The following is a 17,667-nucleotide window of genomic DNA, read 5'->3' as shown; positions in this document are numbered from 1 at the left end:
GCACTATTAATTTTACCCTCACTGTTTTGTCACTTGCCTTATTTTTATGTCATTTTTTTTCTCACGGATTGGAGGTGGTACGGCAGCCCTTATGGGTCCTATCCCCGAAGATCTAGGGGAGGTGGTGTGGTCCCCAGTGGCTCCCACCTCCCTGAACCATCTGAGGTCTCCACTTAGGGGAGGCAGAAGATTACTATGCCAAGGGGAAAGCTGCGGCCGAACCCTTGGCAAAAGGGACCCCCCCCCCTAGCCTTGCGGAGAAGAGGGTCTGAAGACCCTTGCTCCCCTAAGGGGCCTTTTGGCACCGGGGGGTCGGGGATAAAGGGGCCCTTCCTCTTTTGAGGAGGGTCTGAATCCGTAACCTTATGCATGTTTTTTAAGTTTTACACTTTTTTTTTTCGAGCACTAGGGTGAAAGCACGTTACCGGCTTTCAATAAAAAAAATAAACAGAGTGGTCTACACATCTAATCACTGTCATACTTACTACAGCCTCAAGCAGGGGCTTCCTGGCGCATGCAGAAGCTAAGGGGATGGAGGTTCCAGCTCCAACCCTGCATGCAGGATTGTCATGGTGTGCTATCTGCATGAACAATGCATGTGCACCGCTGAATAATATAGGGAATATTAGTGTCTATTGCCATGATTTTTCCCTGTTCTTACAGCAATGTGATCAAGCCACATGAACCCCACATAACAGGGTATTAGAAGGTTGAGTGACGACCGACAGGTTAATAGGTATTATGACATTGCAAGCAGTACATGGTAGAATTGTTAGGAACCCCTCCAGCCGGCACAACACAACCCGGAATCTACTCTGCCAGTCAGGTGTTCACTGGAGCCCCTGATGGTGGGGACAGACTGGGCCGCAGACTGACAGAGGGTCGTGAAGTGCGTACCGGCTGGGGAGAACCCAGGCAAGAAGAGTCGGGTCCACGCAGAGGTCAAGGGCCGGCAGCAGACAACAGTATCGATGAACAAGCTGAGGTCAGGGGTCACAGGCAAATAGCAGAACGGGTAAACAGGCCAAAGATCAGGGTCACAGGAAACACGAGCGAAGTCCAATTCAAAGCCAAGGGTCATACACGGGGAGTCAAATAGAGATATCAGGATACAGGACAGGAACTAGCAGGTTAGCAGACTGGAACACAGGAGCTATAACCGGCAATGAGGCAGCAGACCTCATTGCCCTAAATACCAGTGGCTACCAATCAGAGCCTAGCTCTGAATTAGACACAGCCCCCAGCATAATTAATAGGTTGCAATAATTAGCCCACAGGCTAGAGAATATGGTGAGCGCTGCGCCCGGCTTCCTCTCATTGCTGGGACGCAGCGCTGAAGCGTCTACTCGTTGACCCGGCAACGGCCGGGTCAGGGCCGGAAGTGACGTCCCGGTCGCCATAGCGACGGCCGGGACGCAGGTGAGTGAGTCGCGGCGGCTCGTAACAGTACCCCCCCTTGAGGAGGGGTCGAGGGACCCCGACATCCAGGTTTTCTTGGGAACCTCCTGAAGAATTTCTTCAATTGTTTAGGGACATGGAGTTGTCTCCGCGGAACCTAAGATCGCTCTTCTAACCAGCGGTTCCTCCACTGCACTAAGAAATGCACCTGTCCTTGCACTTTTTTGGAATCTAGAATCCTTTGAACCACATATCTTAGTGGCTTACTCGCACTTCCCCCAGGCACAGTTGAGGATTGGCTAGGATACAATACCGGCTTCAACAATGAACAATGAAATGTGTTCGGAATTTTTAGTGAGCTAGGAATCTTCAATCTAAAAGCTACCGGATTGATCTGTTTGGTAATCATGAACGGCCCAATAAATTTAGGCCCTAGTTTTTTACAAGGCTGCCTGAGCCTAAGATTTCGAATTGATAGCCATACTTTCTGGCCCACTTTGAATGAACAGGTGGTACGGTGGTGATCCGAAAAAAATTTGCCCGACAATGAGGACTTTTTCAAGGAGGACTGAACTTTCCCCCAAATTACTTTCAGATCAGCAGCTGTGGAACGAATCTCCGGAATACCAGCAGGTTTGAGAGAGTACAGAGAATTAGACCTGGGATGGAAACCGAAGTTACAGTAGAACGGGGAAGTTTGAGTAGATGAGTGAGATGAGTTATTGTAGGCAAACTCTGCCCAGGGCAGCAAAGAGGACCAATTGTCATGGAATTCTGAGGAATAACATCGGAGGAACTGTTCAAGTGATTGGTTAACTCTTTCAGTTTGCCCGTTAGATTGAGGGTGGTATGCAGATGACAGACTGATCCTGATTCCGAGAAGGGTGCAGAAGGATTTCCAGAATTGTGCTATGAATTGTGAACCACGATCAGAAACAATATCAGAAGGAAGTCCATGGAGCCGGAAAACATGTTGTATGAAGAGAATGGCCAGATCTCGAGCTGTAGGAAGCCTGGTTAATGGAATGAAATGTGCCATTTTGCTGAAACGGTCTACCACAACCCAAATAGTATTATGTCCTGCAGAAGGTGGCAAATCAACAAAAAAAAAACCTTGGACAAATGTGTCCAAGGTTTTGCAGGAATGGGCAATGGAAGCAATTGACCCACCGGGCGAGTCCTGGGGACTTTGTTCCTGGCACAAATCTCACATGAGAGGACATGACTTTTGACGTCAGCGGACAAGGATGGCCACCAGACCGTACGGGAAAGGATCTCCAGCGTCTTATAAACTCCAGGGTGTCCAGCAGACCTACTATTATGCGCCTCTGCAAGAACCGCCTTCCTTAGATGGACTGGAACAAAAAGACGTTGTTTCGGAGTAGTATCAGGGGCTAATCTCTGGAATCTCTGAAGTGTGATACTCAGATCTTGGGTTAATCCAGCAAGGATTATGGAAGGAGGAATAATAGGCTCTGGGTTTGAAACTGGAACGTGGTGTGCCAAGAAACTTCTGGACAGAGCATCTGCCCGGACATTTTTGGAACACGGTCGATAGGTGATCAGGAAATTGAACCGGGTAAAGAATAACGACCAACGGGCCTGTCTGGGATTTAGACGTTTGGCCGATTGTATATATTGCAAGTTCTTGTGGTCGGTAATGACAGATCTGATGTGGAGCACCCTCCAGCCAATGTCGCCACTCCTCGAAGGCCCATTTGATTGCCAACAGTTCTCTATTCCAGACATCATAGTTGGCTTCTGCTGAAGAGAACTGACGGGAGAAATAGGCACACGGGTGTAGACGATTAGTATGAGGGTCCTTCTGGGATAGTATGGCCCCAGCACCGACGTCAGAGGCGTCGACCTCAAGAACAAATGATTTAGCTGGATCCGGGTGTCTAAGGACCTGAGCGGAGACAAAGGCTTTTTTCAGGCTTTCAAATGAGGCTACTGCTTGAGGCGACCAATTAGTTGGATCCATTCCTTTACGGGTTAGGGCGACAATGGGAGCCACGATGTCCGCAAAACCTGGAATGAACCTTCTATAATAATTGGAGAAGCCCAGAAACCTCTGCACCGCCTTAAGGTTGTTTGATTGCACCCAATCTAAAATAGCCTGAACCTTAGTTGGATCCATGGAGAATCCCTCAGAAGAGATTATGTAACCTAAAAAGGATACTTTCTGCACCTCGAACTCACACTTTTCTAGCTTGGCGTAAAGGTGGTTCTCTCGCAATCTTCGTAGAACTTGTTTGACGTGATTCTGATGTACAGACAGAGATCTGGAATAGATGAGGATATCATCTAAATAGACGACCACGAAACAACCAAGGAAGTCCCGAAGAACCTCATTGATTAAGTCCTGGAATACAGCAGATGCATTGCTAAGACCAAATGGCACGACCAAATACTCGTAATGGCCAGAGTGCGTATTGAATGCCGTCTTCCACTCGTCTCCCTCCTTGATACGGATGAGGTTATACGCTCCACGAAGGTCGATTTTTGAGAAGACAGTAGCACCTCTCAACTGATCAAATAATACTGAGATGAGCGGAAGGGGATAGGTATTCTTGATTGTAATAAGATTCAATCCCTGGTAATCAATACAGGGTCTTAGTCCTCCGTCCTTTTTGGATACAAAGAAGCATCCTGCTCCTACGGGAGATTTAGATGGCCTGATGAAGCCCTTCTCCAGATTTTCTTCAATGTTTTCCTGCATGGACTTGGTCTCTGGACCAGAGAGAGAGTACAGGCGACCCTTAGGCAACTTGAAACCAGGAAGAAGCTCGATGGCACAGTCGAAGTCACGGTGAGGTGGTAAGGTGTCAGCAGCTTTCTTGGAGAACACATCCCAGAACTCATGATATTGTGAGGGAAGCTGCTCCGGAATAGACTGAATCACCCGCAGGGGCAGTGACAAGCAGGACTGTGTACAGTAAGAGCTCCACTGGACAATTTCTCCTTTTACCCAGTCCATGACAGGGTTATGACGGGAAAGCCATGGGTGGCCCAAGATCAAGGGAACTGATGAACAATCGATAAGGAGGAAGGTTATTAACCCTGAATGGAGAGCTCCGATTTTTAATTGTAGTGGCGAGGTCTCCCAGGAAATCTTGCCACCAGGCAACGGACCTCCATCTAAGCCACAGACAGTAATAGCGGACTTGAGTTTTACCATCGGAATTTCAGCAGCGCGGCGAACCCGATGTCCAGGAAGTTGCCTGCAGCTCCACTATCAATGAAGGCGGACAGGTCCATTGAACGAGCACTAAACGTGAGCTGTGCAGGGATCAATAAGGCGTTTTTCGGGGGGAGACAATCTGCAGACCTAGGTGAACTTTCCCCTCGTTCCCTAGGCATGCTCTTTTCCCGGCTTATTCGGGCAGGAACGGGAGAAGTGGCCTTTTGTGCCGCAATAGAGACATAAGCCCTGTGATCATCTTGTCACAAATCGGGATCTTAGCACACTTCTCTCCAGAGGATAGTTCTTGGCTTCAGTGTTCCTGACTGCATTACAAGTGCAGTGTTCCTGACTGCATTTCTAGACTGCTCATTCCCCTGCTATATTCTACAATCAGCAAGAACATGAGCAGGAAGATCATCCAGGCTGCTAGGTTCTGTTTCAGTCCTGCTCCAGCTAGTCCCAAGGGTCCCAAATCGGATCAAGAAATACAGACGACCGTGACACGTCTCTTGTCTCTTTCCTCAGGGGAGAGACGATACGCTCCCAATTGCATGGGTTCCTCACCATCCGTGGGAACAGGAATGAAGACGGATAGAGGTGATGATGTCTCCTTTTCGGTTTTCCGCTCTTTATATCTCCTGTCGATTTTAATGGAGAGGTGCATCAGATCCTCCAGAGAGGTAGGAGATGGGTACTGCACCAAAGAGTCTTTGACCTGTTCCGACAAGCCAAGACGGAACTGACTCCGCAAGGCAGGATCATTCCATCCACTATCAGGTGACCATCTACGGAATTCAGCGCAGTATTCCTCTGCCGAGTGCCGGCCTTGTTTCAAGGCCCGTAGATGAGCTTCAGCGGAGGCAATACGGTCCGGGTCGTCATATAGTAGACCTAACGCCTCGAAGAAAGCGTCTACTGACTGCATGGCAAGACTGGTCTGCGGCAAGGAAAACGCCCAGGACTGGGGGTCACCCTGTAGAAGGGAAATGATAATCCCGACTCTTTGATGCTCTGACCCGGAGGAGCGGGGTCTCAATGAGAAATAGAGCTTGCAGCTCTCCCTGAAAATCCGAAACAGGGACCTATTTACAGAGAAGCGATCCGGCAAGTTCATCTTAGGTTCACAGACGGAACTTGGAGTGGATTGTGACACTTTTGCGGCTTCTTCTTGGACAGACGCTCAGCCAATCCCTGGATCATCTGATATAAGGACTCAACATGGGCTGCCAGGGCTTGTGCCGGAGACGGTAGGGATCCACTTGCATCCATTCCAACCTTGTCTCCGTGAGTGGGCCGGTTATAATGTTGGGAACCCCTCCAGCCGGCACAACACAATCCGGAATCTACTCTGCCAGTCAGGTGTTCACTGGAGCCCCTGATGGTGGGGACAGACTGGGCCGCAGACTGACAGAGGGTTGTGAAGTGCGTACCGGCTGGGGAGAACCCAGGCAAGAGGAGTCGGGTCCACGCAGAGGTCAAGGGCCGGCAGCAGACAACAGTATCGATGAACAATTCAGTCCCCCACCCATTGACCTCCTCCCAGTCTCCCCCTACCCCCCTCCGTCTCCTGCCCCCCTCCTACTTCCCTCCTTTTCATTCTCCTCTCCCTCCCCCCTCCGTCCCTGCCTCCGTTATCCCCATTCTCTCCTCCTACCATTGTGTCTCTGTCCGTCCTACCCTCCCCTTAGATTGTACACTCCTCCGAGCAGGGCCTCCTCTCCTTCTGTTCTCCACCACCTTAACTCTGCTCTCCAGCTCCTTGTCTCCTCCGCGAGGTCCTCCGGCCCCTGTCTCTACCCCGCTGGGGGCTCTCACCTCTACTCTAGCTGTTCATTGAGCTTCTGAGTTACTGTGATTTCTGTTAACTGTACTGTGCTGTCTCACCCTGTATCGTGTTTCTGTCTGTCCCTGTACGGCGCTACGGATACCTAGTGACGCCCTATAAATAGAAATTAATAATAATAATAATAATAATAATAATAATAATAATAACAAACTGAGGTCAGGGGTCACAGGCAAATAGCAGAACGGGTAAACAGGCCAAAGATCAGGGTCACAGGAAACACGAGCGAAGTCCAATTCAAAGCCAAGGGTCATACACGGGGAGTCAAATAGAGATATCAGGATACAGGACAGGAACTAGCAGGTCAGCAGACTGGAACACAGGAGCTATAACCGGCAATGAGGCAGCAGAACTCATTGCCCTAAATACCAGTGGCCACCAATCAGAGCCTAGCTCTGAATTAGACACAGTCCCCAGCATAATTAATAGGTTGCATTAATTAGCCCACAGGCTAGAGATTATAGTGAGCGCTGCGCCCGGCTTCCTCTCATTGCCGGGATGCAGCGCTAAAGCGTCTACTCGTTGCCCCGGCAACGGCCGGGTCAGGGCCGGAAGTGACGTCCCGGTCGCCATAGCGACGGCCGGGACGCAGGTGAGTGAGTCGCGGCGGCTGGGCACCGCCGCGGCTCGTAACAAGAATATGATATCGCAGAGCAGTACATGATGGTAAAGGACATTGCTCCTGTGAGACCCCGAATTTCTGGGAGTCTCCAGGGGTTCCCGGAAAAACAGGCCTCCATCCCAGATACAACCCACATCACTACTGAAGGGGACGGAGGTGGGGCTTGATGACGCGTTTCAAAACTCACCTTTTTCTTAAAGCCTTTCTGTCTCCCACTTAACTTAACCTTATCTTCTGCCTCCGTCCCCCTACTCTCCCTCTCTCCCCTGCGTCTCTCTCTGTTTGTCCACCCCTCCTCTCGGATTGTACGCTCCTCTGAGCAGGGCCATCTCTCCTCCTGTTTCCACCACTTCTAACTCTGCTCTCCAGCTACTTAGCCCTCCTCCTCGAGGGTCCTCCACCCCAGGTCCACTCTCGCTCCCTCCTCCCCCCTGGGGGTCTCCCTGTCTTCTGCACCCTCCTTCTTTGGCCCCGTCGTTTGCGGATCCTCCCTCCCCTGCCCTCTCTAGCTGTGCATTGAGCTTATTGAGTTACTGTGCTTACTGTTTACTGTACTGTGCTGTCTCCCATTGTATTGTAATTTGTTTGTCCCTGTACGGCGCTACGGACACCTTGTGGCGCCTTATAAATAAAAATTAATAATAATAATAATTAAAATAGGGGGAGATTCAATTCAGCCCAATGTGTCTCTGGAACATCCAACAAGACACAATGCGTCCATGTTATGGCAGGAATCTGCACTTGATTTTTCCTCGCACCCCAAAGACGTGCACAGAAAAATGAGTGGAGATTCCTACCATAATGGTTGGCAATGTGGTGATGTCTGCATGGCACATCACCAACAAATGAATATGCTCCATATTGTTCATAATATTATTCTATGACCAAATGCATTTAATCCTCCTTCAAAGTGTTCCGACCAACTTTCAGACTCCCCCATAATGACATCTCACAGGGTACCGATTCTTGACAGTGATTTAGTTGACTCTGCACGAGAAAAGTTTGGTAGGTGTGAGGGCCTTAAAAAGGCTGCATGCAGGTGATGCCACCTAGTCCTAACTAAATTGACCTTTAGCAAAGTGCTGATTGCAGTAAGTGAAAAGGAATGTGTAGCTGTCAGTGTTCACAGTACACTGACACCTGGGAGTAAATGTATCAAGCTGTGGGTTTTGAAAAAGTGGAGATGTTGCCTATAGCAACCAATCAAATTCTAGCTGTCATTTTGTAGAATGTACCTAATAAATGATAACTAGAATCGATTGGTTGCTATAGGCAACATCTCCACTTTTTCAAACCTGCAGCTTGATACATTTACCTTCTGTTTTCTGTAGCTGGTGTTGAGGTGGATCCTCACAGGCAGATTCATGGAAAGTGTATTATTATAATTATTTGCTATTTCATCTAGCATCCTGATATTGTGATTTGTAAGTAACTGTTAGAGAGTATGAGACAGACTCCTTGTGTGCATAGAGAACAACACATTACCAGGTGAGACACTGTGGACCTTTACATATAAATGCCAATAATACAGTAAAAAAACATGAACTTTACTTTTGTAATATTAAGATTGATTACATGACACTAACCAAATCTTTAAAAACATAAATAATTCCCAAGGGAATAAAAGGTTTGAAAACAAGACATTTCAATATACAGAGAGTCTGAAAGGTAGGGATCACTTTGAGAATTTTGTGATTCCGGAATACTACAGAGAGGGCCTGATTCATTAAGGAACTTAGGCAAGAATTTTCTGACGTAAGTCTCCTGGACAAAACCATGTTAAAATGCAAGGGGTGAAAACTAGTTTTCTATTTTGCACATAAGTTAAATACTGTCTTGTTTTTTCATGTAGCACACAAATACTTCATAGCTTATTTGTACACTGAAATTTAAAGTTGATATTTGTGTGCTACATGAAAAATCAGCTACTATTTAACTTATGTGCAAAATAGAGAACTCATTTTCACCCCTTGCATTGTAACATGGTTTTGTCCAGGAAACTTAAGTAAGAAATTTCTTGCCTAAGTTCATTAATGAACCAGGCCCAGAGTCTCTTTCTGGGCATTAGTAGTACATTGCTTCTTAATATGTTAGCGTGGAAGTATAATAATGTAACACCTGTAACATCTGCAATTTCAGGAGACGGACTGGGCTCCCTCCAGTCTTGTTCTGTTTTACTCTTCCTTTGCAGCCTTTGTGTAGTATTTGTATCGGATTATCAAGATTACAATCGTGAAATACTAGCAAAAAGAAAGAATGACAAAATGACACAAAAAAAATATAGAAGAAAATGTAGACAGTAGATGGCAGTAGTACTCAGAATTGCACATACATTGCCGTGAACTGTATGTTCCATTAACACTACATCTAAGCCGTACATTATAATGATAGAGATTACTTACATATTGCTTATATTATTCTACAACAAAGAACATAGCCTATTTCAGTCTATTTCTAAGTAGTCTTATATTACTTTAATCTAGTCTACAACATTGTCTAGGAATATGAAAACGTTAACTTGTCTTTCTAATGTCTGAGGCTAACAACATGAATCAAAATGATTCATTCATAAAGTTACAATACATTAATTCATATATGCAGTGATAATATATCAATTTATACAATCAGAGTGATACATACATCTGCTTATTTGGCTCAAGATACACCCCAAAAATGTTATGTAGACGTTTCTGTATCTTTTATTCGCCCCTGCTTATGCCTGGAGAGACGGAAAGTGGACAGGTAGGGGCATTCAAAAGTAAGGGCGTGTATACACATTTGCCACACAGTTAGACTTGGCCACATCCGCAGACTTTTAGGAGGTGTATCATCATCATCATTTATTTATTTATATAGCGCCACTGATTCCGCAGCTCTGTACAGAGAACTCATTTACATCAGTCCCTGCCCCATTGGGGCTTACAGTCTAAATTCCCTAACATACACACACACACACACACACAGACAGACAGAGAGAGAGAAACTAGGGTCAATTTTGATAGCAGCCAATTAACCTACTAGTATGTTTTTTGGAGTGTGGGAGGAAACCAGAGCACCCGGAGGAAACCCACGCAAACACGGGGAGAACATACAAACTCCACACAGATAAGGCCATGGTTGGGAATTGAACTCATGACCCCAGTGCTGTGAGGCAGAAGTGCTAACCACTAAGCCACCGTGCTGCCCTCTTGCGGATGCACAAGGGCTTGGGCTAAGATATGCGGAGTTAGTTGCGCTATATAAATAAATGGTGATGATGATATTTTACTAATACTACTGCTTTTGAGGTAGATGCATTTTGAGATGCCTTTGAAAGGTTGTAGGTGTTCCAGGTACTCCTTGTGGCATCCTTTTAGACTGGTAAGAACCCCAAAGAGCATATGAATGCATTATTTCTGTTATCAGTCTGACTTATCGGTGTCTGATAGTAGTTACTCCTCAGATCCACAGCAAGAACTATTAACTTCCTTGCAGGCACTGCATTGTCCTGTCAATATGAGTGATTGTTTATTGGTTGGGATCATTCTCTTGTTTAGTTCACGGTAATCAATGCACATTTTGATTGACCCATATTTCCTCCTTGCCAAAACCATGGGAGAACCATAGGGACTCACTGACTCCAGAAAGTACTGTAAGTGCCGTTGCAGCTTCCATATTGGCTTTTGACAATCTCCTTGACCTTTATCTTCATCATTCTTTCTATTCTTTTCTCTATTCCTCTCGGGGAATTTCACTGTCACCAAAATCAAAACTCTCAGGTTTGAGTTCTTGACTTTCCTCCATCTCTGTTTCCTTCTTCAGAAAAAGTAGCAAGACAGATCAGGTCAATTGTGAGAGTATGAAATCATATTCTCCCCCAAATTATGGCAACATTTGACTAGAGCCACAAAGTTGTTGGCATTAGACCCAATAATGGCATTGATTCATCATGAATGTCAGAAATAATCCTTAATGGACAATCCTTAATTGGCCATCCTCTCCATACACTGTGGCACCAGATTAATAGGCCGGATATGGGTTACAGTGGAACCTTCTGTAGGTGCTTCCAATATCACCAAAGAGAATGGGCATGTGAGATCCACTATCCAGGAGGACTTCACGTGGTTGACTGCTGATGTGAGCTGCCTCTTGGGAAGCTGGTCCATACAGTCCCATTGGGAGTTGACAGGGGGCATGGCAGCCAATCTCTTTGGTAGGCTCTCTCTTGCCTCAATGATAGCTTCCTCCTGCTGCTCCCCTTTTACGAAGTGATCAAGAATGGTACCGTCTAAGGACCAAATCTCCTAAACTTCTAGGCAGTGGGGTCAAGGACTAGGCCTCCTTAAGCAACTGCTTAATCGTATGTGCAGTCTTCAGTAGGCTCCATCATGCTGCGGCCGAGACCATATGAATTTTTAAACAGCAATGACCAGAATCTCTTCATGGCTGTGACTTCAGCTGTGGTTCCTAGATGTCGTTGTGGCCGCCCCTCCTTGCGCGATGGTGAATCCCTAGGGGAAAGTTGTGCAGTGAGTCCTGAGACACTTTATGGGAAGGTCTTGAGTGTGGCCCTTGCGGCTCTCGTTGGGGCCATATAGTCCCCCACTTTTGGCATTGCTGTCTTGCCACTAGCACAACTGAGTAGAGCACTTTTCGATCTATCACTGCATCTGGACTATGGACTCTGTCGCTCCTATCTCTGATCTCTTGCAAACAACTATCTTCACTTTCCCCCAGGCCTTGCAAGTCATATATGGCCTGTGCCACCTCATTATCAGTCACAGTCTCTGGTACTTCTTGCACTATGAAGCTACAGTTGAGTGTAGTCAGGGTCCCGGAGCCTATTCTGTCTCCCATGGGAGCTGTCCTTGGTGCACCCATAGTAAGCTGTGTCAAAATTTCTGCAGTGGCTCTGCTGTAATGTTTGGGGGCTGCCCAGTATGTGTAATGTGTTTCAGATACGTTCACTTACAATTGACATTTTCAATGACCTATCCAACACAGAATACTTTAAGGATTGCAGAGCATATAAAGGGGACAGTCTAGAAGAGAAGCATCCTGTTGTCCCAGGTGCAGTATGCAACAATATCCTTCTCATCATTGATTTCAAGGTTTGTCCTTTCAGGAAGGTCTAAATCAATCAAGATGCATAAGTTGGCTCACAGAACCGTTCCTCTGAGCTTCTCCTTCCATTTAATTAAATACTGATGATAGCCATAAGTCTAGGGGGTTAATGTATCAAGCCGAGAGTTTCCGATGGGTTTGAAAAGTGGAGATGTTGCCTATAGCAACCAATAAGATTCTAGTTAGCATTTATTTAGTATGTTCTACAAAATGATAGCTAGAATCTGATCGGTTGCTATAGGCAACATCTCCATTTTTCAAACCCAGCGGAAACTAACAGCTTGATACATTTACCCCCAGTTCTTTTGTTTAACACTATACTTAGGATCCTGCATTGAGATATATGAAAAATTGGATGAACCTTATGCATTGAATATAAAAATTTTATTGTCATGGCTAAATAGGAAATCCGTTATCACAGAACAAAGTGACAAGTGGAGCAGTTTGGCTTGTATAAGGTCTCTTGAATGTCCATTGAAGTAGGTAAAGAACATCTGGCTCCGGAGGATAATTAGTAAATAAAATGGACTCTGTAAGCTGCAGTGATGGTAGCATTACTATAGGCAGGCAGGGACAAATGCAGGATTTGTAGAGGGGGGTTTCCACACCACACCACCAGTGGGCGTGACCAGCATGCATGGAGGCGTGGCTATAATACTAGACAGTGCTTTACTGCTATCCAACTCTTCCTATCCCCATAATATACATGGGCAATGCTACGAGCACTACTGTTAGGTGCACGCAGTTCTCCCTTTTCAAGCAGAGCCGTGTGAAGCAGGGGCAGAGTCCAGCCACCTCAATTATACAGTGCCCCAGGCTTTGGAGGGGGGTTTCCAGGCACTAGGACCCCCCCCCCCAATGTTTTTCTATGACAAGCTCTGCAGTCTCCTCCTGTCTGGCCTCTCTCTCACTCCCCTATCTCCCTCGGCAAGACTGATTTTCGTCTCACGATGCTGCTTCTGCCTCCCAGCTGTGCCAATCGTTACACTTGCTCCTTATTCCTTATAGAATACAATTCAAACTCATCACCCTCCCCTAAAAGCCCTCAGCCTCCTGCCCCCATCTCTTTCCACACTCCCACCCACTCCACTCTACCAATGATTGATGCCTCAACTCCCCACTGATTACACTCCCTGCTCCAAGACTTCTCCCGTTCCGATCTCCCACACTTATGGAACATGCTCCCACATCCAATCAGACGCTAAACCAGCCTCAAACCCTCCTTAAAGACCCACCAAAGCCTAGCAGTCTTACACCTACCTCCACTCCCTCTGGCCCAGCCTTCCAACACTCATATAATCATTCTGTGTCTTACCTCGCACCTCCCCATTAGATTGTAAGCTCTCACGAGCAGTGTTCTGTGCTCAGTTCGTTCACCAGTGCATCATTGTCTTTTGCTTCCTGCATGATCTTTCCACCTGTTATTCCTCTGCCTATTACTTCTTATGCACAGTATTATGATTTCTACGTCCGTTACTTTGCCTGTTGTTATGTCTTTCTTAAATACTCTTCTCTACCACCACAACAAGGAATGAGTAGGTCAGTACTGAAATCCATAGAATAGATTGTCATGGGCCCAGCACGAGGGTATAGGTAAATGGTGCATGAGTCTGGCAGGCAGTAAATGCAAGATTATGGTCCTGGCACTGATTGCACAGGATGCACGGTGGCTCAGTGGTTAGCACTTCTGCCTCACAGCACTGGGGTCGAGTTCAATTCACGACAATGGCCTTATCTGTGTGGAGTTTGTATCTTCTCCCTGTGTTTGCGTGGGTTTCCTCCGGGTGCTCTCGTTTCCTCCCATACTCCAAAAACATACTGGTAGGTTAATTGGCTGCTATCAAAATTGACCCTAGTCTATCTGTCTCTCCCTCGCTGTCTGAGTGTGTGTGTGTGTGTCTATATTATGGAATTTAGACTGTAAGGCCCAATGGGTCAGGGACCAATGTGAATGAGTTCTCCGTACAGCGCTGCGGAATTAGTGGCGCTATATATATAAATGATGATGATGATGTCTGAGGTAGGAATGGACTTTAGTTCCAGCAAGATACTAATTTTAGTGACACAAAATGGGAGAAGAATCAGTTTTTAAAGTTTCAAGTGGGTGGAAGTTAACGGGACCGAAAAGTCAACCAACAGATGGCAGAACTAGCTCAAGTATGAATCTTATCGAAGTGATTACCCTCACAGATTGAGTGAGCAATTTGTACTCGAAAATGCAGAGAGGCAGGATCGGTTAGAATCTTTTCAGGTGACAAGCTGAGCTCAGGCTCTAATGATGAATCCTCATATTGATGATTACCACAAAATTGAACCTAATAAAAAAAAAAAAAGAAGTGCCCATTTGGATTGCGTTGAATGTTGGCACTGAGCAGCCTTCATGTATTCAACACTCTGATGGTTGGTAAAGATGGTGATTGGCATTTGAGTCCTCCAATCTTTTAGGGAAAGCCTGATGGCCAACAGTTTTCGGTGCCCTACTCAATAAATCTGACCCAAGATTTTTACTGGCTATAGTGAAAACAATTTTTCATTGCATGTCACTTGGTCTATCGATATTATACTTCACATCATTTTTTATTAGCCCATTATTAAATAAGACTGATTTTCCTGAAGAAAAAAAAGCCAATTGATAGTGAGAATCTAATGTACCGAATATATCAGAGTGTAATATATTTCTGTAAATTAAAATAAAAGTGAATACAATTTTTTAATTTATATTGCACACATAACATGCTTGTTATGTTACCTTTGTCTTTTCAGATACATCACTGCAACATCAATATAATTTGGACTAGGGTTCATGTATCCTCATTGATCCCAACAGACATACTAATATAGAAGAAGCATTAATACCGCACTGCGGCACAAGTTATAACACAGGTATGTATGGTATCATTTACTGCAATGATGTTTATTTACAAGCTCCTAACTTGCATTAAAAATGTATATTTAAACCTATTACTCATATTTTGGGAAAGTCCAATAATTAAACCATTATGGTCAGAGGTTACTAAGTTATTATGCCAAGTAATAGACCCCTAAAATGGCATTATTACATCATTTCTATCCAGATTTCCCGGTATACAACAAATAAATAACAGGTCACATTTTGGGAGCTGCTCGGGCACCAGTTGTACATTAATGGACAGATCCTCAACTTCCTGTCTCTAAATTATCGCTAAAGTACAAAATAGTTTTCTGATGGAGACCACCGTCTGTAAATATCCAACTTATACTTCTCCCCTGGTTGAATGGAACAAGTGGCATGAGTATAGAGTGGGAGTTAGTTGTCTAACATGGCCTAGACCGTACTTAATTAATTCATTTTTTTTAACATCACTTTTATTACTAACTAAAACAAACTACTGATTATTATAGTTTCATGTTCCTTTTTATGTAACTGTCTTAGGCTTATACCTAAGTTTTCTATATTCTGCTTCATTAGCAAATATTGTATTATTTGAAGTGTACTTTGTATAACCACTATCTGCTATATTCCCTTATCTTGGATTTTTCTGTCACTCTCCCCTTTCGTTTGCTTTTTATATCTTGTACAAAAAAACCAATAAAAATTAAAAAGTAAACTATAAAAAGTATATTGAACATGTAATTTTACAATAGTGTGCATGTAGCCTTAATCTTATATATCTTTGCAACTAGGATCAAGTCAGGTCTTAAATATGATTATCTCAGAATTTATATAATTATAATTTTATTATATAATATATTATATAATTTTTTACTGAATAATTTTTTTTTTAAATCAAGAAAAATTTTATTGCATTTTTTACTTTTAACAAACAAAGAAAAAACCCAAAACATTAGGCTAATATAACAAACTAAAACCCACGCAGGGTCACTTTACTGAATACATTTACATTGGCTTAATATGTTGGGATCATGTCTGTTTTCTATGTAGTGTAAGTGCTCATCTGCCAGAGCAACAGGAGTCTCAACCCCAACTAATGTGTAGAAAACATCTGTGTTCAAAGCACTTGTGTGACGTGGCCATAAATAGCTTCAATATCTTGCAAACAAAAGGGCCAATGCACAAGATTTGATTGTTCAGCTTGAGCACGGAGATTTGCATCCAATTGTGTGTGTCACCAATTGGATTGGGTTGCTTGGCCATTAGGCTGTCATGTAATGTCCCTGTAGATCTCCAACACAGACGGACCAACTCACATCAGGCCCATAAGATCACAGTCCCAGACTGACCTTCTCACATATGACTGCTCTTCAACACCTGTCAATCACAAACGACCAGCGTGGGAAAAAGCTTGCGATTGGCTGTCAGGAAAGAGCTGACTTGGGGGCATCTTGCATTAATAATTTAGCGGTGGTCAGTACTATGGGAATTTTTTTTTTTTTTTCCGATTTGGGCTGCGAGAAAGAAAGAAGTTTTTATATTTAAGTGGTGAGCGAAGGTTTGTAGCGATTTTTATACAATTAGAGTTAATTTTAAAACTCTGTTCTTACTTATTTTTATTCTTTGGGTCGAATAGGCATTGTACTGGGACCCCTAGTTGCCACTGAAGGGGTGCCCATAGTGTTCATTAACCCAGGAAGGGTGAGGGAGCCTCTGACAAGGGGGTATGATGTTTTTTTTGCAGCACTCCTTCTATAGTCACCAGCCTGGGGCTAGTTTTCACCATGGTGGGGGCACCTCTTTGCTATGTGGAAATCAGCCCAGGATGTCTGTTGGCGGTTAACTTGGGCGCAGGTATGCTGCCCATTAATCTTTTACTTTAAACACCGCGGCCCTGTGATATCAGTGCTGGGAAGGTGGGGGGCATTTTGCTTTTTTTAAAACCAGACTGAAATTTGTGACATCTGAGCTGTAATTCAAAGAGCCGGTGGGATACTGTGAGCAGAGCGTTGTGTTGACTTGAACACCCCCAACCATTTGTAAAAGTTGGCTCCTATGGGTTTTTTTTTTCTTTTTTAGAAATCACCTTGACATCACTTCTGTTCTTTTCATGTACAAATTATGTGCAGTGTTGATGTCTCTTCTTCATCTTAAAGTATCACCCTCCACTGCAGGGTATATCTAAGCACCCACCATGACAGTGTGTAATAGATATAAATAGAGTTTTCGTGACCAGAGCTGACAATGAGCTCCCAGCTGCCTGCACTAGGTAGAATGGAGGGAAGTCATGTTGGGAGGGAGGGGGTCCTGGGGGCCTCCCCTCTCCCCAGCCAGCCTGGCTTGGAGTCCCCTTCCCCTGTTCTGCTGGTCCCCGCCACACACGGAGCCACTGACCACTCTGGCCCAGCATTAGCCCAGAACAAAGCTCTCACGAAGCCGCTGACCGTGGGATCACCCCCCGGACTAGCCTCTCTCTCTCTCTCTCTCTCCCTTTCCCGGCCACTCCATTAAGGGGGGAGGGAGGAAGACAGAAGGCGGCGCTGGGAGTTGTAGTCTCCCCGGGCTTTCCATTTCCATGTCATCCAGTAGCGGCGCATGCGGCTCGGAGACTACAAATCCCAGTGGGCTGTGCGGGCCCCGCG

General features: G+C 45.2%; 1 protein-coding gene across 1 annotated transcript in view; it reads left to right on the top strand.

Moving 5' to 3' along the window:
* The first annotated feature begins 14,932 nt into the window (after positions 1-14,932).
* The window catches only part of BRD3 (bromodomain containing 3), a 38,704-nt gene continuing 35,969 nt past the window's right edge, over positions 14,933-17,667 (top strand). The window contains exon 1 of the mRNA XM_075185714.1: positions 14,933-15,036. The gene's annotated coding sequence lies outside the window, so the exon portion shown is untranslated. The remainder of the gene's footprint in view (positions 15,037-17,667) is intronic.

The sequence above is a fragment of the Mixophyes fleayi genome, chromosome 9 (genome assembly GCF_038048845.1).
Source record: "Mixophyes fleayi isolate aMixFle1 chromosome 9, aMixFle1.hap1, whole genome shotgun sequence".
NCBI lineage: Eukaryota > Metazoa > Chordata > Amphibia > Anura > Limnodynastidae > Mixophyes > Mixophyes fleayi.
Note: the sequence above shows the minus strand (reverse complement) of the source record. Positions and strands in the feature narration are given on the sequence as shown.